The 22,427-nt window shown below is 43.9% G+C and overlaps 1 protein-coding gene across 1 annotated transcript in view; it reads right to left on the minus strand.

Moving 5' to 3' along the window:
* SPON1 (spondin 1) overlaps positions 1-22,427 on the minus strand; it is a 254,246-nt gene that overhangs the window by 191,064 nt on the left and 40,755 nt on the right. The gene's annotated exons all lie outside the window — the stretch shown is intronic.

Genomic DNA, 22,427 nt, shown 5'->3' on the forward strand with positions numbered 1-22,427 from the left:
GGTTTTTAATGTTTTTTAAAGAACCTCATTATAACATTCTAAGGATTACATTTCCATCTCTCATATAGGTTAAAATAAACCTTCTCAGGTTAGGTTTAAGTTTAAAGTCATTTTGGGAGAGATTTGCGGGTAAGGCAGTTGCTTGACTCCCTGCAAGAGAGATCTTAATCTGTGACTGGTTCCCATCCAGGTGAGACAGCCAGGTAAGGACAACCCAAATATCCACTGAGGTTTAGACAGGTGGATAAGGTTTGATTTCCAGAATATTTGTCAGTCTATAATTAAAGCAACTGGTTGGGTATCTGGTCATGAATAGGTCTTTTCAGATATTAGGGACATTCTAAGCTACCCTGTCAGCAGGATTTTTAAGGCATCCAAAACTTTTCATTAATCACCAGTGTTAGTCCTGAATCACATGCCATATTCATTTTGAAATCGACCTCATGACTGCCTTTACGCAAGAGTGTCTTCTCTTCCCTCATCCTATTATTGGCCTCACTTTTCTTTTCAGACTTGAATACACACAACTTCTTTCCTAAATCTACCCTTGGCTCCCCTCCTTGATGCCAATCTTGATTCTCTCACCTGGTATGTTGCCTCACCCTTTCTGGTCCAATAGACACAAACATGAAGGTCCCTGATGAAGTTGGAAGTGTTCTAACAAGTGGGCGAACCATGGCAGTGGGACATCTAAGAGGACACGATTCAGAAGTCCATGTAGGTGGCATCTGGGACATTTGTCTTCAGGAAGCAGAGGCCCAGCATGGTGATCAGGGGCTAGTGGTCAGGTTAGGGCTCCAGTTCTCACATGAGATCATTAGAACAGGAACTTGGAACAGCATGGACAGCAGGAAGCGGGTCCCATAAACAGGGGCTTGGAGCAGAGTTAGCGGGAGAGATTAGACTTGGGAATTTGGGCCTTGGGATAAGAAGGGTGTGAGATGTGATTAAGAGAACAACTCAGGAGCCCATCGACTGATGCTGGGGCACCACGACCAAGGGTGCCCATCAAGATAGGGATGTGGTAACCCCCGGGGGGGACAGCAGCTACCTACACAGGCTGTCCCCAATGCTGGGTCCTGGGTGGGCTGCGTTTGAAGGAGAGGGCATTGCTACGTGTAGGTGTGAACTGTTGGGTTAGGGAGTGTAGGGGCACTGATATTTAGGGACTGGGGTGAGGAATGAGGGAGGATATGTGCTGTGAGATCATCTTGTAAGTATTTCTTCTCTGCAAACTGTGAGAAGCACATAAATGGTGGAGTCATATGGATTTGAACTAAATCATGGCTCTGCCACTTTCTAGTTAGATGACTTTGGCCGGGCCATGCCATTTGACCAATCTGAGGATGATAGTACCCATCTTGCTTGGTTGACAGAAGGAACAGATGAGATAGCAGGGATAAAACATCCAGCGCCTATAACTGGCTACAACTATAACTGAATGCTCTCCTCATTGATCATGAGCCACACCCCGGTGAGAAGTATTCTCTTAACATCTTAGTCTATGGACACAGGAGGAAGACACCCTGAAGAGGGGAAGCAGAAATAAGCTTTTTATTATTACTACACAAGAGATATTTGTTCATTGTAGGAAAATCAGAGAACACAGAGGAGCAAAAAATATAAGACAGACATTACTGGTACCTCTGCCACCTCAAGATAGTTATCTCTACTATTTTGGTGTATATCTTTTCAGATTACATATACACATACACAAATATAATTCTAAAAAATAGGATTATATTGTATTTCCTATCTTCTAACCTGCCTTTCACTCCATGATGCATCATGAACATCTTTCTTTTCTATTCAATATGCAATCTCAATAAATTTCTTTGTGGCTGCATAATAGCCCATTTTATGGATAGTCTACATTTTACCTAACAAACCTCAGAGTGTTGAACATTTTGTTGTTTATAATTTAGGGCTATTATGATTATCCCTTATTGCTAAATTTAACATCTTAATTTTTCTGGGAGTGAAGTTAATGCAGGTTATTATTGCTGGATCTGCCCAGGAAGAGATTTCTAACTACTTCAGTAAAATCTGAGAGAGAATCCAAAGAAAATAATCCCAGTCATTAAATCATCTCTTTCTAGTTTCCCATGTGTATCTTTCAGTCTGAAAGTCACGGAAGGAAAGATAGCTGCTTTTGTCTTTTATGAAAGAGTCTTCCACATAGATTTTTTTAAAATTTAAATAAAAATTTTGCCTTTATTGCTTTAAAAAGTAAGTGTATTATAGAAAAGTTAACCAGGACAGAAAAGTAAAGGGAAAAAATATCCTCTACTATTTGAATAATTTTGGTTTCCTTCTAGTCACTTCTCCATTTATACTTTGAAATTTGCAAATAGCTGTATTCATTTTGTGTGTATAATAATGTATCTTATTTTATTCCATTTGTTGGAGAAGCCTTGATAGTTTTCCAGGTTTTTCTAAACTCATCAGGAACATCATTTGAATGGCTGCATCGGATGCAGTATACAGTGTGCCTTTTGTCAGTGGTTTCTCTTCTAAGCTAGAAAGATCGGAGCCCAAATCCTGTCCTCTTTCCCTACAAAGACCCTCATTTCCCAGCTCCTATATCCCTTCAACAAAGTTACTAGCATCCCTTTTGGCACTAGCATCCCTTCAAATAGATTCTTACTGCCACTCTGTTCATCTTTTTCACCTTTTCTGCTTTATTTCCTCTTCCCCAGGGGTACACCCTCCATCTCCCAGGCACGAGAAGCAAGTGGGAACCTGGGGAGGAGGTGACATGGCCAGGAGCACTGCCCCTCTAGCACCTCGCCCTGGGCACGTGGCCTCCAATACACAGAGTTTTAGTCCCAAGGGCCACCAGATTGCAAGTCCCCATCCTGCCCCACCCAACAACAGATTAATCCTCTATGCTTGGTGGGTTGTTTCCCATACCAGGAGCAAACACAGCAGGCCAGGCTTGGGAGCAGGGCTGGGCTGGGACGTGTGGGCGCCCTGGGCAGGCTAATAACCTGGCCCCCCTTTCAAAATGATATTCTCTAAATATTTGCCCAACATTCATTTGGAGGAAAGGCTGAGTGCTGCGTGGGAGGAGGAGGCCGGGCAGACTGCCGGCTCAACACTCGCTCAATCTTTACTGCCCGGAGCAGTTCGACTGCCGGCCCTAAATTGCACACCTACCTGGCAGCCAAGAGGCCTGAAGGCCGCTGAGACACCATCTCTCGTCACTTAAGTGCTCCTGGGGGTTGTCCCCTACCAGGTAGCAATGGTGGAGGGCCTAGAAGAGCCCAACAGCCTATCTGTGTGACTCTCGCAAGTACCTTAACTTTTCTGGACCAATTCTCCTTGTCTACAAAACGGATAATAATAGCACCTACCCCAATGGCCTGGAAGGATTCAAAAGAGTTCATATATAAAGCTGTTACAGAAGCTCCTGGCACAGAGCTATCATTGCATATTTTACAATCACTGTGTATTATTGATAATAACGAATATTATTATTATCACTCTCATGTCACGTTCACTCTCAACAATTCTGGTAAAGACAATTTTCGCCATAGCATTACATTTCCGGCAGTGTTTTAGTGCTCCTTATAGACCGGTATCTAGGGCAGCAGCCCAGCTGGCCTGCACCTAAATCCAGCTTGGCTCAGGAGTCTCAAGTACAATGGGCAGGCTCCAGTGGGCTGGGCGCGCATGAGTGTGTGTGTGTGTGTGTGTGTGTGTGTGTAGGGGCTCACTGCAAGATCACTCTACCCACAGTGCAGCCCTTGGTTACAAGAGACAGCTTCATCTTCCCTGTGAGGATTGGAAGATGCTAGGAAAAGTGGAGATAGACTTTGGGGAACTGCTAATTTACCAGGGCTGGGTAATCATCAATAAGAAAGAAGATCTCTCCTCTAGAAAAACCAGGAAGCGAGGAAGAATTCTCCTTCAAACCAGGTGAATATGCCTCCTGGAATCCTGAGAGGGAGCATGGGGTAGTGGAAAGAGAATGGGTGGACTTTGGAGCCAGGAAGTCCCGGGTCTGATTTCTGTCTTAGTCACTGAAGGACCTTGAGTGTCCTTATCTGGGAAAGGGCTGTGTCATGCTGATGAAAGGTGTTCTGTGTACAGTGCCTAGCAGGGAGCCAGGAGCAGATAAGTGCCTGATAACTGTGACTTCCTTTGAGTTCCTGAAGTGACAGTCAGAGAATGGACCCTGATAGCACCTTTAGTGTCTAGAAGTAGATGATTGGCGCATAGATGCTGAGTAAGTGGAAAGATTTTCATGTGCTGACTGTAAAACCCAGGGAATCACAGAATATCTAGTATTTAATAAGTACATACTCTATGTTCTTGCTAACACTTCATACCCATTCTTTCACATAATCATCCCAATAATCCTGTGAAATAAAAATTATCCCCATTTTGCAGATTCAGAAACTGGGACAAGTGAGTTAGGGGCCTGGACTCATGTCCCCCTGCAACCCCAAGGCTAATACCACTGGACCTAACACATTGTCCCCTCGTGTTTCACTTGGGGACTTGGTGTCAGTTTCGACTCAATGCTAGAAAATGACTCTGATAAATAGGTTAAACAAATAGAACCATATAACTGGGGAATTTTGTTCTAGGAAGTCTAATGCATGGGAAATAAATTAGCCTTTTAAGTTTTATATCACAGTACAGTTGAAATGTTTAATAATTATTGCCAGAGAACAGTATAATGCAGTACTAAAAATGAGTAATTGAAAAGCCCATCAAGGCAGATGAGGCATCTTCTCACTGAATTGCTCTTGAATACTTTACATAATTATTTTATTCAGATTTATGATCAGCTCAGCAAAATGTACATCTCTCTATCCGGCTCTGCCTGAGTAGTTCAGGAAGCTTTTTTATATTGTGCTAACACCTTTACGAATGGATAAATGAATGTCTCTTGTACACTAATGGGGCTGGCAATGGTTTGATTTCATTTAGTAGAGGGAAGAGTTAAGAGCGAAACTCAGTTTGCTGAAGCCCCTCTGCGTCCCAGTCACTGTGCTATTTACATTACCTCTGTCAGGTCATTTAAAGTCCGTAACAGTCCTGAGAGAGGACTACGTTTTCCACCTCGCAGGGGAAACTGAGGCTCAGAGAAATGTTGGAACTTGATCAGATTATCGAAGCTCCTGGTGAACTCACACCAGGCAGTTTGGCTCCAAACCAGTGGCCTTTCCACTATACCACCAGCCTCTAGAAAGACCCTGTGTGCCCAGAGAGGGCTTAGAATTCGGGGAAGAGTCATCTAGTGAGGTCAGCTGCAGAAGAAAACTGATCCCGGTCAGATTTTGTCTGCAGCTCTGACTCTTTGGACATCTGAGTTGTGGCTGTCCCAACCCCCCAGACTCCTGCATTTCTTACAAAATCAGCCCCTCCAAGCAAAGAGGAATCCAGACCAGTCTCCTCTAGGGATGTGGTTTTCCATGGACTCAGCCTCCCCACCCAGCCCACATCACCCGGCTATGGGTTTATCAGAGGCACAAGCTTATCGTCTTGCCTCTCCCAGAGCCCTGCAGAGTGGGAGTTCCTGGCAAATTCAGTTCACTGGCAAGTGCGGACAGATGGCTGCCTGGATGAGATGACAACCTTTGTTTCTGGTGTCACGTATATGTCAAAATAGCCCAAAACAGGAAGAATGGGGAGAGGAGATGATTTCCTTGTAACCCTAACCCTGTGAGGGTTACCTCACAGGTAGGAAAAAATAATTCTTTCTTTAATATAATGTATTGAGAAGATTATAAATAGAAGAGGGGGACTCTTCAACTTTCCCCCAACCTCGGATAAGACAGCGACATTTCCAGCAGACTGACAGATCTTTCTTCCCAACCTCCCTGCCACCCTCTCCTCAACCCTGTCGCTTGCTGCACTCTCTGCTAAAGTCAGCAGGCATCATCACAGGGCCAAAACTGTGCTCCCCCTTCCTCGCCCCCCGGCCTTCAGAATGAGCTAAGGCTCTGCTGAGGGTTATTTCCGAAGAGGCTTAAATGGGTCACCGAGTGTCTTCCTTCTCCAGGATATAAAAGCATGTGAGATTTCCCTCTCATGTTAGAGTGAAAATGGCAGACAGACATCATGCACGGATGTATATCTTACCAAATATGGTACACATCTGTGAACTTCTCCACACCCTTGGGAGACGCCGAACTTTAATCTCATCATATTTTAACACTGAGAATCTGTCTGAAAGACATGGATTTCTGGTAACTCTCAATGGCTATTTGTCAAACACACCCAAGGTGATTATCAGCCAGTGGGTGCTGAGCACTTGCAAAACAGATCAAACGTCTAAAGAGCATGCATTTTGTCTTTGTGCACCTGAAGGTGGAGGGTTGGGGGAGATACCCTGATCAAATCATGCAGAAAAGGGTGCATTGCCCTCTGCACTAGTGGGGCACATGAGCGGGGCACATGAGGCAGCCAGAGTCTGGCTCCTGCCTTGCTGAGGAACGGATGACAGGAAGAAACTCTTTCCGATAATTATTGCAAACTGGGGAGTCAGCTGTGGTCCTGTCAACAGGGTGTATTGTAGGAGAAAGACTATTAACGGGAAGGGAGTGGGGCCCAGGAAGAACACAGGGAGAGAAACAGGCAAAGGAACAATGGCTTGAGTGCTCTCCACTGGCCATGGACTGTGGTACACACCTGTTACCCCTTCTACCCTCAGAGCAGCCTCTGGGGGCTCTGGCCTTCCCAGACACTGTTCCTGCTTCTTGTTGATGTACTAGTCCTACCTGTGGTCTCACCTGATGTGTCACTTCCTCTGGGAAGCCCTCCCTAAGCCCAGCACATGGGCCCATGGTGCTGCACTCTCAGCCTGCCCAGCCACCACTCTCATTGCCTTTATCTTTGGCCCCCATCCCCGCTGCCCCAACAGAAGAACCACCTGGAAGGTTTCTGAAAATAGTGATGCCATCAGAAGCTGTAGGCACGAGGCCAGGGTGGCAGTGATTTAAGGACCCAAGTGATTTTGAGGGACATTTAGGATGACAACCATCTTGAGTCTAGTCCATCATATCCTAAAGCAGGGGCTGGGTCTACCTTGCTTACTTTTGGGTCACCGGCACCTGCCACTGTGCCTGGCACGTCATATATACTCAATCAATATTTGTGAAATGAATAAACGACTTAATTAAAATTAAAGAAGTAGGCGGGGCATGGTGGCTCACGCCTGTAATCCTAGCTCTCTGGGAGGCCGAGGCAGGCGGATCGTTTGAGTTCAGGAGTTTGAAACCAACCTGAGCAAGAGTGAGACCCTGTCTCTACTATAAATAGAAAGAAGTTAATTGGCCAACTAATATATATATAGAAAAAATTAGCCGGGCATGGTGGTACATGCCTGTAGTCCCAGCTACTCGGGAGGCTGAGGCAGGAGGATCGCTTGAGCCCAGGAGTTTGAGGTTGCTGTGAGCTAGGCTGATGCCACGGCACTCACTCTAGCCTGGGCAACAAAGTGAGACTCTGTCTCAAAAAAATAAATAAATAAAAATTAAATTAAATTAAATTAAAGAAGAATTACTACTCCCGTTTTAGACAAGAGAAACAGATTGATGGAGAGGAAAGAGCTGGCCTGTGGCTGTAAGAAGTAGAATATAATCTCCATGAGGGCAGGAATCTTGTCTGTCTTATTTCACGCTGTGTTTCCAGTGCCTAGACTTGGGTCTAACACAGAACAGGAGCTCGCTACATGTTTGTGGAATAAATGACCGCTCGTAGTCTCTCTTACTTTAAAAGTCAATCTCTTCATGCCATATCTTGCCACCAGCCCTGTCTCTGCCATGATCTGCCTAAGATCTCTCTAGATTTCAATGTCCTAAAATGAAGGAGTTAGATGAGATGGCCTCCAGGAAGATTCTTTTCAGTTCTAATCATAGCGGGCTGCCCTGATACACCTACACTGTCACTTTTCAGGACACAAATCCAGCTGTTACGCCAGCACCCTCCTCGCACAGCAACATCCTGGTGTTTGTCGGAGGCTCCTCCGGTCTTTTTTCCAGGCTGCTCTTCCCTTCTTTCCTGCTTCCTGCCTCTCTCTATTGTCCCCCTCCTCGGGCAGGTGTTCCCAGTTGGCGGGCTGTGACCTGCAAGAGCTGGCCCCCATCTTCCGGTCAGCCCTTCTCCAAAGAGCAAATCCACAGCTGAGACATGTGGTTATTAACTTATCATCCCCGCCAAATCCAATTCCAGAGAAAAGGATCACTTTGTTGGTATAGTTGTAGCACAACGGAGTGAGGGAACTTGTGTTTGCTAAACGTCTACCATGTGCTTGGCACTTCATTTATCTCATTTAAGCCTCATCTCTGACTCCTGTCAGTTTTACCTTCACAGTATTTCTCCCCAGCACCCTAGAGCACCCAAACTCAATAAACCACTGCAGCAAGCTTCTCACTTATCTCTCTGCTTCCATGCTTAACCCCTACAATCCAATCTTCCCACAGAAGCCAGAGTGCACATTTAAAATAATAAATCAAATCACGTCACTTCCCTGTTTAAAGACTTTCAATGGCTTTCCATTGCACTTAAGAGCCAAACTTCATAATGTCAGTTTGCAACCCTGCCTGCTCTGGTTCCTGCCAACTTCTCAGACACGCTCTCCTGCCACTGTTCGTCTCATCCACCCAGCTCCAGCTCCTCAAACAGGTAGCGCTCCCTCCATCCCAGAGCCTGTGATGGTTCCCTTTGGTTGTCCTCATCCTGCATGAGCCGACCCACAAATCTTAAAGAGTTAGGAAGGAAACAAGTGGGGAACAAATTTCGATATGCTTGAGGCTTCTGTGGCAGCCAGTTTTCCAGCTGAACCTGCCTTGAGCTCTGCCGCTCACCTTTGCTTCCTCGGTGTGCAGGTAGATGACGCAACTCAAGGCATTCTTGATAAAGTCAAATCTATGTGCAAATTGTGGGTAAGGAACCAAATACACTGCCTTCTCTTCCCTATCAAAAGATTTCAGTAATTTGGCCAGGCGTAGTGGCTCACACCTGTAATCCTAGCACTTTGGGAGGCTGATAGGGGAGGATTGCTTGAAGTCAGTTCAAGACCAGCCAGGGCAACATAGCAAGACTCCATCCTATTTTTTTTTTGTCTCTACAAAAAATAGAAAATCAACCAGGCGTAATGGTGCATGTATGTAGTCCCAGCTACTCAGGAGGCTGAGGTGGGAGGATCACCTGAGTACAGAAGTTTGAGGTTGTTGTGAGCCATGTTGACTCCACTGTTCTCAAGCCCAGACAACAAAGCAAAACCCCGACTCAAAAAAAATCTTTTTTTGCCAGTAATTCATAACTTGATTTTGTAGATGGTCAGGGAACCATAGTTTAACTTTAGGGAAAAGAAGATAGTTTACTGAGCTATGTGCCAGGCCTTTTAAACATGGTTTTGTTGAATCAGCAGAACAACCCTCTGAAATAGGTATTCGGATCTACATTAGGACACTGAGGTTCAGAAGACTTAAACAATTTCTGGAGGACCACACAACTTTCCTAATGGACAGAGCCAATATCCCACCCCGCTGTATCCGATCCCAATCTCAGGCTCTGCCACACCATCTTTCTTTACTAAGCACATCCTTTCTTTCCAGCAAAACAACCTCAGAGTAAAAAACAATGTATGAGTAAGTAATGATTAAGATATAAAAGTGAGAAAAGGCTGTTTTCCAAAAGCACATTTAAATCCTCCATTTACCTGTGCTAATGGTATTACCTTAAACAAGTTGTTCTTAAATATTCATTAAATTGAATTCCCTAAAGGCCTGTACTTGGGAGCTCAGTTGGCTGATATTCAGAATTGCTAAATGCACTTGAAAATAACCACGTCTTTCCTCCCAAAGCATTCTACAGTGTAGATTGGTAACCAATTCAAAATGACCCTCTGTGCAATTAGTGCTTTTTTGCCTTTTTCTTTTATTCTTCTAAGCCGCAAGGTCAAACTTCAACAGCGTCACCCGCCAAGTCCCCCACTGGGCTCTCTTTCTGCATATGTGTTGCCAAGAGAACAGTCCTGCTTTCAACAATAAAAACAACAATCAATGCTTGCACAAAAGACTTAAGGACAATGGGAAATGTGGGTGAGTTAATTATCCTCCTAGTCTTTGTTCTTTACAAATAGAGTAAGAGTGATGGGTGATCAGTGAACTTTTAGTGATGCAAGCCATTGAATTGTGCTTAGGAGAAACGGGTTTCTTAGGGATCTAATGAATGTCCTCTCAAAACAACTTCATTTATGTCAGAATTATCCATGCTGTTCAGTCTTGGAGGAAGGAGCCAGCACTAGAGCAGGAACTGGGGACACAGGTCCTAGTGGTGTATCTCAGGTCCTGTGGGCGCTTGAGGAACTCAACCTTTCTGGGCCTTGGCTTTCTGATGTCAAAATGACTTAATGGCACCCAAATCCCCAGCAGTTACAAAATAATGGTTCTGCTCTCAGATTCAGCCTGTTTGGGATGTGCTGAACAGAGGCAGGGATTGGATCCCAGTGCATTTGGGCCTGTTTCTCATTTTTCTCTCATGCTGTCCACATTTCTGGAAGCTGCAGCATCCACGCTGATGACCAGTATACAACCCTCCACCCTGACCTCTGCTCAGGTTTGCCACCTAGCCCCTGAGCTCTACCTTGGGCCTTGTCAGTTCACAACTGCTGTACTTTTGAACTCATGGTCTATGACACTGCCTTTTAAACACAACTTCCTATTTTTCATTCATTCATTCAACAAATATTTATTGCCTGCTTGCCATATGCCAGATATACAGTGGTGAACGAAATAAAAGTGGTACCTGCCCTCCTGTTATTTACATAATAGTTGACCAGGTGAATCAGACATTAAATGCCTTTGTTTTAAAGGTAAGAAATATAGATATGGGTAAAGTAGAAAATGAATTGTGCCCATGAATCTATCTCTCAGGTAAAACTCCCATTTAACTGCTGGATCATATTATCTTGTTATTCTGTAGCTTCATTTTTTTCTCTTAATATCTCATAACAGCTCTCTATTTCTAAACATATATTAATAGATCTGCCAAATCTTCTTAAAGTACTGCATAATAATTTATAGTCAATGTATTTCACTTATAACTTTCTTGGTCCTTACCATAGTTCTGTGAGTTAGTGCTATCATTATCCCATTTTACAGCTAAAGAAACTGAGTCTGAGAAAGTTTCCCAGAGAGCTGAGGTCACACAGCTGGTAAATGGCAGAGCCAGAATTCAAACCCTCACTACAGGACTCTAGAACTTCAGCTCTTACCTACTGTACCTAGTATGTCATTGCCAAGATGTACCATCATTTGTTTTCATTAATTCTGACAGGCTTTTAGATCAATTACCCCTCCTCATTATTTTGCTGTAATAAGCAAGGCTGTAGTCAACATCCTTGTACCCATATCAGCCTCCACTTGTCTAAATCTACTGATTGGATTCATTCCTAGAAGTGAAATTTCAGCGTTAAAGGCTATGAGCATTTTAAATTTTGATATACAGTGCCAAACCTATAGAAATTTTGGATTAATCTGCACTGCTACCAACTGCATATAATAAAGATTGCCATTTTCTTCTCAACCCTTGGCACCACTGAATCTACTCTGGCAATGGTCACTGTGTCCTCCTTACTGCCAAATCTGACAGCTTTTTACAGCCTCATCCTGCTCAAAGCTCTGCCATATGTACCCTGCAGACACACACCCCTGGAACTCTTCCCCTCCTCCTATTTCCCTGGTATTTGAAATCTCTTCCCTGGCCCCTCCTCCCTGTCTGATCTGTGAATGTCATGGAGTCCTGGGTTCTCCTCTTGTTCTCTTCTTCTCTAACTGTCCTCCCTCCCTAGTGTGGCAGACCTTTTAAACTGCTGGCCCAACAGCCATTCTTTCCTCCTTCCTTGCTAAAAAGATCCCAACTTGTTTAAAGCTTCAAGTGTCCCACCTGCAGAGACCGAATCATGGTCTAAAACAATCATGGCTATCCTGTTCCTCTTCCTCGAGCTTCAGGCGACCATGTGACCTGGTTCTGGCTAATGAGACACACAGAGAAGTGGGCCAGGTGGCTTCAGGGCTTCTCCTTTGTAATAAAAGGATAGAAGCCTATCAGGAGAGCGTTTCCCCCCTACTAGCCTCATTCTCTCCTATTTGGAACACTGTTGGCGAGGGGGAGATGCTTTGAGCTAGTGCAGCCATTTTATGAGCAGGAGGAGCTAGTGCAGCCATCTTACAGAACAGGAAAGAAAGGCCAAGTGAGTCACAGAGCCACTAATGCAGGGACCTGATATCACAGAGCTGCTGAAAGAATGCTTGAGCCACTTATCTCCAAACTCCTTGCTAAACAATAAAAGAACCTACAATAAAAGCTCTGATTGGATTTTCTATTTTTTATAACCAAATACCTCCCAACAGACAGGTAATGGTCATCTTATCCCAATTCTCTACTTTGAAGGTGCCAATCCAAGTTCCTCTCTTGAGCCTTAGAACTACATGATAATAATAATAATTAGGAATAATCACAATGAATAAGTTAAAAGGAGAGTGAATAAGTTATCATCAATTTCCTGCTATGAGCTAGAAACTGTTCTAAACTGCATATGTCTCTATAGTTACAGTTAAAACATCACTACTACTCTATAAGGTGTTACTATTATCCCCTATTTTATGAATGAGGAAACTGAGGCACAGAGGGATTAAGTAATTTACCCAATTTCATAAATCTCCTACATGGCTGAGCTAGGATTCAAACCAGGGCTGTCTGGTTTCACAGCCCATACACCCAAATATTAGACAATGTTACAATGCTGCTCAGTTACCTGCATGACTAAAGGGACCTTGAGATCATTCTTTCCCCTCATAAATGGGCTCACCTTTGAACTCCCCATCTTGCTTAAGGCAGAAATCTGGGAGTCTCTTAGGACTTGTGCTTGTCTCTTCTCCCCATATCCAACTGGTCACCACAGGCTGACAATTCTACCTCGAACACATTCTGAAATCTCTGCTGTGCCCGGCTTACAGGAAATGCCCACGAGTGCAGGTTCTTTTACGACTGAGCTGCTTCTGCTTGTCTTGTCTTTCACTGCCCACTGACCTTGCCTGGTCTACTTGGCTCTCCTTTTACTTTTGGGGCCTTTGCATATATTGTCCCCTCTGCATTGAATGCTCCGTGCTACACTCTCCCTAATTAATCCTTTTACAGCTTAGCCCAGGTGTTTGTCCACCAGGAGGCGTTCTCTCATTCCCCCATTTCCAGAATGGTTCTCCCAGCATGCTCTGCACATCTCCACCTCTGCCTTTATTATACTGCAGTTTTCTCATTTATTTACTTATCTGTTTCTCCCCCCGTCAACCCCGCATCCCCAAACCAGGTTACAAGCTTCTTAGGTGGGAGATACAATATCTCAAACTCAGTCTGGCCATTGCTCTTCCTCTGTTCTCTATCTCAATTACTGACATCATTAAACTAGAAATTTCCATGTCATCTCTAACCCCATGAGCCAATTTCTACTTCTGAAATGTTTGAATCTAATCTCTCCTCTCCATTCCCAGATGATTACCTGGATGCGTTAAGGTCTTAGGCCGGAAGGTTATGACAGGGAGATCTCATTTCCATTTGGGAACAAGTAAGGGCTTTCTGCAGAGCTCAGAGGTGGACCTGGTTGTCTGAAAGGTGGTTCAAATTGGAACAGAGGCCCTCTGGCCATTTGTAGATTGACTACATTCATGTGTTTGAACACATTTTACCTTTTTAACCCACAAATTAGCAACAAGAATCAACTACTCTAAATAGTACCTTGCCTAGGGTTATTTCATTAAAAAAGCAAGTTAAAGAATTGTTCAGTAGCTCTGGCAAAGCCTTCTTAAAACTGAGTAGAGTATTAGTTAATCAATCAGGCAAATGATCAATGAAATATAACAAACACAGCATTCAATAAAAGTGAGCTGCTCATTCCAAATAGTCTATGACTCATGAATTTGATCAATATATTACAAAGATGTAACAAGTATAAAAATACAAGGTGGCTAAAAATACTTAGTTGATGAATTGCATCCATTACCAGAATGCATACTTCATTCTTCAAGATACTTAGCTAGTCCTGGCTAATCTGACAATTAACTTTTGCAATAGCCAAATAGCAAGCAAAGTTTTGGTGAAGGTATTCCATCCAAGTGTCCAATTTTGCAAATATCTGGAAAGATAGCATGCTCCCATGAAATATGCCTAAACTAGGGTTAAGCGGCCCTCCCACTTCACGGCTAGGTGACCTTAGGCAAGTTGTTCAACCTCTGATTCATCTGTAAAATCTAGATATGAACCCAGTTCTGTCTCCATCACAGGGCTGTCATGGAGCTTAAATAAGAGGCTAAATATGAACTTGATTTAAGCACTACTAAGTTCTCTAGAAATCTGAGGTACCGTTTTGCAAAAGGGTCAGTCCATCGGTAAGACAAACAAAAGAGATGCTTTATTCACAAATTAGTAAACAAAAATAATGATAATTAAGCTAATTTTAAAATTTTATTAATTCCTAGTCTGGAAACAATGATGTCAATTAAAATATAAAACACTTTGACAGTAATTCTTAAAATCAATATGTTTCATTTATTTCATTATTTGGCTCTCCCTGTTAACAAACTCATTTAATTAAACTAACTTTAAAAAATGAATTTAACTATTTTTATTTGTGATCTCAATGGCTTTCAACTCAAATGAAAATGTTTAAAGAAACAATGACATTTGGGGGGGTGGGCTGAACCAGTTATACCTGGTCATTTGTTCAGTCTATACTTAAAAAGAGGTTTGTATATAACATTTTCCTTAATAATTAACGCTTCTGGAAAGTAAAATTAAATTTCTCATCCGAACACAGGAAAATGCAGCTTGTGCCAGGAGGGCCATCGCAAACAAAAATGGGCCTGCCACCAGCCCCAGAATGTACCAAAGTCTCCTTCAATACCTTAGCAATCCCTGGGCCTAAAGTCTGCTTTACAAGGTTGAAATGCCCTGTGTCTGTCTTGGAAGCAAAAGCAGTTGATCTGCTGTCAGGTGCTGTGCAATGCACATAAGTCTAACCGGCCGAAGGCAACGCCTGGCACTTAGTAGGAGATCAAGAAGCGTTACCTGAAGTGAAATGAAAAAAATGGCACACATATATATATCTTCCACAGATATAAAAGTGCGAGCCAACACCAAGCTTCTTGATTTTCCCCAATGTAAGTCCCCACAGCACTACTAAAATGATCATTTAAAAATTCTATTTTAAAAGTATTAATTTTAGATTAAACCAGATATGAGTCATCTTAAATTCTTTTTGAACAAGATTAGGTATATATTTATTTTATAATGTGAGTATAAAAATATAACAGAAAAAAAAAACTTACTCTGAGAATTTGTTTTAAAGCACCCATTAGCAATAAATGAATAGCATGTTCAGCTGACTGCTAATCAAATTTCGGCAAAAATAACCAATGCTATAGTTACGTGGGCCCTTTTCCAAATAAATGAGTAAGTTGACTATTATGTTGATATAAATGTCTACCTCAATGCACATACTTCTGCCTTCTTGCTGACACATTGACAGCACACGGTCTCTGTTTGACAGATCTGTTTCACCAGTTAAACCCTCTCATAGGTCTGCACAAGAGAAAGTACACAGATCACAGAATTTCCATAGCTTTGTAAGTCACTTAGCTGCTTGGTGGTTCAATTAAATGGATTGCATTAAATGAGATCATGTGTGAAAAATGCTTAGCACTTGGTACACCCTCCCATGAATAGTAAATACTGCTTTTTTTTTTTTTTTGGAGACAGAGTCTTGCTCTGTCACCCAGGCTGGAGTGCACAATCATAGCTCACTGCAACCTCAAACTCCTGAGCTTAACTGATCCTCCCACCTCAGCCTCCTGAGTAGCTGGGACTATGGGTGCAAGCCACCACACCTGGCCTGAAACTCTACTCTTATACTCACAAAGAAAGGAAGTTACTGAACCATCACCAGCAGCATGTCTAGAAACGGGAAGCTGCTATCAGAGCTCCCTCCATTGCCTCCCCTGCAAAGGAATATAAAAAGAATCAGTTCCAGAATTGTATGACCCTGAGGATTAAGTCATCAACTACCCAGTGCTTTGTGGCTGTCTGCACTGGATCCATGAGAAGGAAAGGCAGTGGTTGACACTTCAGAGATCCCTCCTGCAGTCCTGGCAGGATGGGCCTTTCCCCAGCCTGCTCTGAGCAAGTTAGATAAAGCAGGCAAAGCCAGAGGTGATCTAGAGCCTGGGTATGGCCAGAGGAGACACATCCCTAAGACCCTGAGCCCCTGACACACTACGTATGGGCAGTCTGTCTTGCTCCACCCCTAACAAGGGAGCAAACATGAATGCACACTGAGATATTTCCAATAGTCTCTTGTTCTTTGGCAGTGGTAACACAAAGGCTTTGTTACTCAGTATAAATTTATCCATAGTTACAAGTGTCAATCAATCACACATCTTTTGAATCTCAATTCACAAATTATCAAAAACTTTAAGCATAATAATACTGCTTAATATAGTAATTCTATGTCCAGGAAACCATCTTAATCAACTAATCTAAAACATAAGTAAAGCTTTTCTGGTTGCTATGGTCTGAATGTACCCCAAAATTCATGTGTTGAAACTTAATCACCAATTTTATAGTATTAAGAGGTGGGGCCTTTAAGAGGTAATTAAGTCATGAGGGCAGAGCCCTCCTGAATGGGATTAGCGAATTTATAAAAACACCTAAAGGGGGAAGTTTGCTTCCATCATCCCTTCCACCATGTGAGGACGTAGTGCTTGTCCGCTCCAGAGAACTCAGCAATAAGACACCTTGAAAGCGGAGGGCAGATCTCACCAGACCTGAACTTGCTGGTGCCTTCATCTTGTATCTTCCAGCCTGCAGAACTGTGAGGAATAAATGTCTACTGCTCACAAATTACCCAGTCTGGGGTATTTTGTTATAGCAGCACAAATGGACAAAGACACCTGTCAAAGATTTTTTTTGAAAATGCTCAACATCTCTAATCATCAGGGAAATGCAAATCAAAACTGCAATGAGATATCACGTATCTCTAGTAAGAATGGCCTTTATCAAAAAGTCCCCAAACAATAAATGTTGGCGTGGATGCGGAGAGATAGGAACAATCCTACACTGCTGGTGAGACTGCAAACTAGTTCAACCTCTGTGGAAAGCAATATGGAGATACCTTAAAGTGATACAAGTGGATCTACCATTTGATCCAGCAATTCCACTACTGAGCACCTACCCAAAAGATCAAATGACACTCTACAAAAAAGACACCTGCACTCGAATGTTTATAGCAGCACAATTCACAATTGCAAAGTTGTGGAAACAACCCAAGTGCCCATCAATTCATGAATGGATTAATAAAATGTAGTGTATGTATACCATAGAGTACCATTCAGCTTTAAGAAACAATGGTGATATAGCACCTCTTGTATTTTCCTGGATAGAGTTGGAACCTGTTCTACTAAGTGAAGTATCTCAAGAATGGAAAAGCAGCACCACATGTACTCACCAGCAAATTGGTATTAACGGATCAACACCTAAGTGGACATATAGGAATAACATTTATCGGGTGTCGGGCAGGTGGGAGGGGGGAGGAGGGGATGGGTATATACAACATAATGAGTGAGATGTGCAACATTTGGGGGATGGTCACGCTTAACTCTCTGACTCAAGGGGAAGGGGAGGGGGAATGGGCAATATACGTAACCTTAACATTTGTACCCCCATAATATGCTGAAATAAAAAAAAAGATTTTTTTGAGTATGTATACCAGTGAAAAATAGGAAACAATCCTTCAACCACACCTCAATGGGGAGAGGGTAAGTGGATTAATTTGTGTCCACTAAAAAGGATGTCTGCCCAAAATTCTGTCTAAGATTTACTGTATAAATACACATTTTGTTTGCAATAGAAAAAACAGTAAAAACAATCTACATGGTCATTTGTAGTAACACGTATACAGTGCATTCTTAAATTTTGTATACTTCTATATCTTTGCTTTATAACAAGCATGTACTATTTTTATAATTAAACTAATACTTTTAAAAGCTATTCTAAAAGACCAGTCACAAATCTGTATGAGAAGAGGCAGGCCTCTGACTTGGTCCCTTGGAAATGTGCCCTGTGTTTTGTGTCCCTTTGTTTACAACTGAAGATATGGCAGGTGTTCCTCCATTTAGTCCCAAAGACATAGCATGAGGGGCAAATGCCTGACACCTGGGGTTCTATGACATCTCCCATGCACAAGGACACCCCATTCAGGTTAGCATTCTTCTCCACTGCCACAGACATGGCATCCAACCCTTCTCCTCCCAAACTCCAAAGAATCTCCACTGATTGATCAGAATTGACACAAAACACGAAACCTGCCGTAGTTCCTTGAATCTAAGATGCCATCAAGTGTAAGAGGCATTGATGTTGAAATAACAAGTTTATCTGGGGAAGAAGGAATCCTACATTTCATGTGCATCTATCAATTATAAGGTGCATTCTGACTTCTGAAATGCTACAGTATTTAAAATGGGCATTTTCGAATCTGTGGAATGCTGCTGCCGCCCTCCCTGGACTGTGGCAACCCGTCCTTTCCCTGCCTACTGATGGTCTTCCGTGCCTGCAGCCATCTCACTTGCTGTCCAGAAAGCAACACAGACATAAGGCACTAGGCTGGGCCCAGTGGTGCACTTAGCTGGAAGGTGGAGAAGAGCAAGGGCCCAGGAGTCACCGGCAGACTCCAGTAGGTGAGGGCAGTGTGGGCTGGGGGAGGAAGAGGAGCACGTGAGTTCCGCACACCAAGCTTCTCCCCATTAAGTTTGATTATAGTCAGAAGCTTGCAAAGAAACAGCCTTCTCTTATCACTACACTTAATGCTCCCCTTTCTTTTAAATCCACAGAAACTGGTACAGGCTTTGACTTTCTTTCTCCCCTGTACACAACACCCACGAGGAGAAACGCCCCACGTGCTTGGGAATCCTTGCTCTCTGAGCTTGAGCAAGTAAATAACCTCCCTGGGGCTCTTCCCTCATCTCTAAAACATTCATCACACCCTTCTCATAGACTGCTTGTGAGGTCAGAGGTTAAGTAGACAGGGACCCAGTACAGAGCCTGGTATACAGTGGGTGCTCAGTACATCTAGTGAGCCAGAGTTCATCCAGTTGAGCAAAGTGGTTGCTCAAGAGGCAGCGTATTCAACAGTAGCAATATGGACTGAGAAAAACTCAAGCAGCCTCCCACACTACATTTGAGCTTTATGTACCCCAAGAAGATCCTACTCGATATCCAGGCGACACAGTAAATGGGACTTCCAGCAACTGCAGCCACAAACCTATGGGTGAGTCAGAGAATCTGGGGAAACACGCCCCTTAATCCCTTCCTCCTTTCTTCCCCTCCCCCAAACATAACAGCCAAATTAGATGAATTTATAGTTTTACTCAGAGAGTGGCTCTAAAATGACTAATTATCACTCTTTACTAACAGAGTCAGATTTTTTTTTTATTCCAAAACCCAAACCTAGGCTAAAACCTAGGCCAAATGGAAGGAGAGTGCAGTGGGCTTGGTCTTCCCGATCTCTGTGTTCCTCGTGTCCACCCTTCCTGATGAAACAAAGCCAAACTGAGTGTAAAGGGTGAGAAGCAGAAAGACTACCTGCCCAGCAGCCTGCATAGTCAGCAGAAGGATTGGCGGCCGTTGTTGGCACGGGGCTTTGGGGACTGCCTGTGTTCCCAGCTGCATCTTCTTTGGAAAGACAAGCAAGAACCCAGGTTCAGGCTGGAGCAAACCAATTTAGTAACACATGCAAAATTACATTTGGACGATGGGGTTGCTGTTAGAAACAGACCCACAGGGGAAAGGATGTAAGAAATAGCAGCGTACAGTCATCAGGGACCATTTTGTGCAGGGACAAGCAACACCTCTTCAGTAATGCAGGATATGAACATAGGCATATTTTATATTTAATACTAATGAAAAGGTCAAAAACGTAGACATCCTTTTGTTCAACAAACATTAATTAACTACCAAGAACCAATTTTTTGTACCAGGCCCTTGGGATTCCAAGACGACTGAAACATGCTTTGCCCTCAAGGGATTTGCAGTCTAGAAGAGGGACCCAAAGAGGTACAAATAAAAGGGAAATTCTCCCCACAGTGGGCAGCGGAAGCCTCAGTGTGGCTTGGCCTCTACTGTGGGCAGGGAGGGAAGAGAAACGGGAGTGGCTCCACCCAGGAAGTGGCTTTGAGTTGAGTCTTAAAAGAAGAATCTGTGTTTGCCAGGCCAACGGTCAGACTGGTCATTGCTCCCACCTAGAAGGCTGCAGTATGTGAATGATGCACAAATGGAGAATGCCTCCTTCCGTGCGATCGGGGATAAATGCAGTTTGCACGTCTCCAAGGTGAGAAAATGCCTGGCACGACTAAGTTGCTCCATGGGGAATCAGGTGTTAGTCTGGTTCTCAGATAGATCTTACCAGGGTCAAAAGCTGAGCCCCATTTGAGGTCACAGAAAGGCTGCCTTGGCAGGGTCAGCCTCTCCGTCTTGGTTCTGTGGCCCTGGGGAGAGGCCTTGGGCTGCAATCCCTGTCGCACGAGGAGGCCTTGCCGGGGTAGGGGCTGGGAGCACACAGTGTTAGGCACCGCAGCCCTCACACCCATCCTTCGAAGATGCTGTTACTATTATTGCCATTTTACACACAGGGAAACTGAGGCTTGGAGAATTGCCCAGTTTTTCCAGAGCTAGGAATCAAATCTGAGGTGTCATATTCCAAAGCCTGTTCTCCTTCCTTGTTCCTCATGGCTCCCTCACCTCCAGGCCTCTATGAGGAACACTCTTCCTTCATCCTTCTTCACTCCCTAACTCTTACTTGTCCATCAGATCCAGGCCCAGCTATGTTCTCCTCGAAGCCTTCCTCACTCCTGCCTGCTACCTGCTTTACCACCTCCACCATGCTGCTAGGATCTAACTGGTGGTTTAATTTTCAGTTGCCCCAGGAGACCCTGGTGTTCCTTGTAACATTCCCCCCTTTTTCTTCAATGGGGAGCCTTCAGAATCACGTGCATTCTCGCAATTAGCGTGGGTGGTCAGGGCAGACCAGAACCAAAATACTACTCCTGAGTCGTCTTCACTGTTGCATCCCAGACCTACCCTAGTGCCTTGTAAGCAGGACGAATGCCACTGCCCCAGGGGATCTGACTGGGAGAACTGCCCCAGCTCTGGGCTGTGTTCTTGGTGACCATCAGTCCTGAATTCCTCGTTTGAAGGGAGACACAGACTTGGGCCTGACTTAGGACAAAGTCAGTATCCACGAGGGTCCCATCCTGTGAGGAAGGCAGGTCACAGAAATGCGGATCAGGCAGAATGACCATTGCTTGTCCCAGGTTTTGGGAACAGGCTTCCATCCAATGTCTGGGCACCTGGGAGGCAGCTTAAAGTTCATCCCTCAAGACAGGGGCTGGAGATGGCAAAACAGGGAGCCACCACTGTGATCTGAGAGGAGTCTTTCAGCAATTCATGTACATGCTTGTGTTTTTTGCCCTCTGAGTGAGTCAGTCCCTTGGTCTCCAGAGAAGCCATTTTTGGCTCCCAGCACAGGGGAGAGATACTAATGTAGGTTTGTTCTGCATAGGCAGACGGCACTACAGTGAGGAGGGGGTGCGGGATGGTGTGGGAGCTGCCCTGCCTTGGCAGGACCCTTGGGGAAGCTGGGAAACAGAGCCCGAGAGCCCTGTCCCCAGATGTGTTCAGGGCTGTCATGTGGAAGACGGGCCACATTTGTCCCGTAAAACTGGTGCTGAAGAATGGAAGCTACAGGGAAGGGGAAATCTGAAATATTATAAAAGGAAATTTGTTAACTTCATAGCTGTATAAGGGGGGAACATGAGGTAGGTGCCAGACCATGAAGGGCCTTGTAAGCTGGGTAAAGGAATCTGGACTGACTTGAGAATAGGAAGATATTAAATAAACAGAAGAATGGAAAATCAGAGAGCAAAGAGAAGAGGCCTGTTGGGAGGCTATGGTAGAAAGGCACGAATGGATTGAGGGTTCCCTAAACTGGAGGGGAAGTCAGCGATGGACAGGTCTCAGAAAGTTAGAGAAATCCCTATGTAAATGCATTTTTATGATGAGATGGTACATAGCTTTCCTAGATTCTGAGAATAAGTAGCTTGTTATATGGTCACCCAAGAAAATTATCCAATACCAAATAATGGGCCATACTTAGAGGTCACAAAGACTAAAATTTGCTAAAATCTGAATAAAGAATGAAAACTCATGTAGAAACCTGCTTTTCAGCAGAGTCTAATACTCATTCTGCAGAGCTTCTACAGTTGAATTCAAACCCACAGAGTGGAGAGGGCTGAGATCTGCTCTGGGGCTACATGTGCTGTTCACACTTATCTTCCCTGGATGGGAGGCACATTCTATGTGTA

This window comes from Microcebus murinus, chromosome 4 (assembly GCF_040939455.1).
Source record: "Microcebus murinus isolate Inina chromosome 4, M.murinus_Inina_mat1.0, whole genome shotgun sequence".
NCBI classification, from domain to species: domain Eukaryota; kingdom Metazoa; phylum Chordata; class Mammalia; order Primates; family Cheirogaleidae; genus Microcebus; species Microcebus murinus.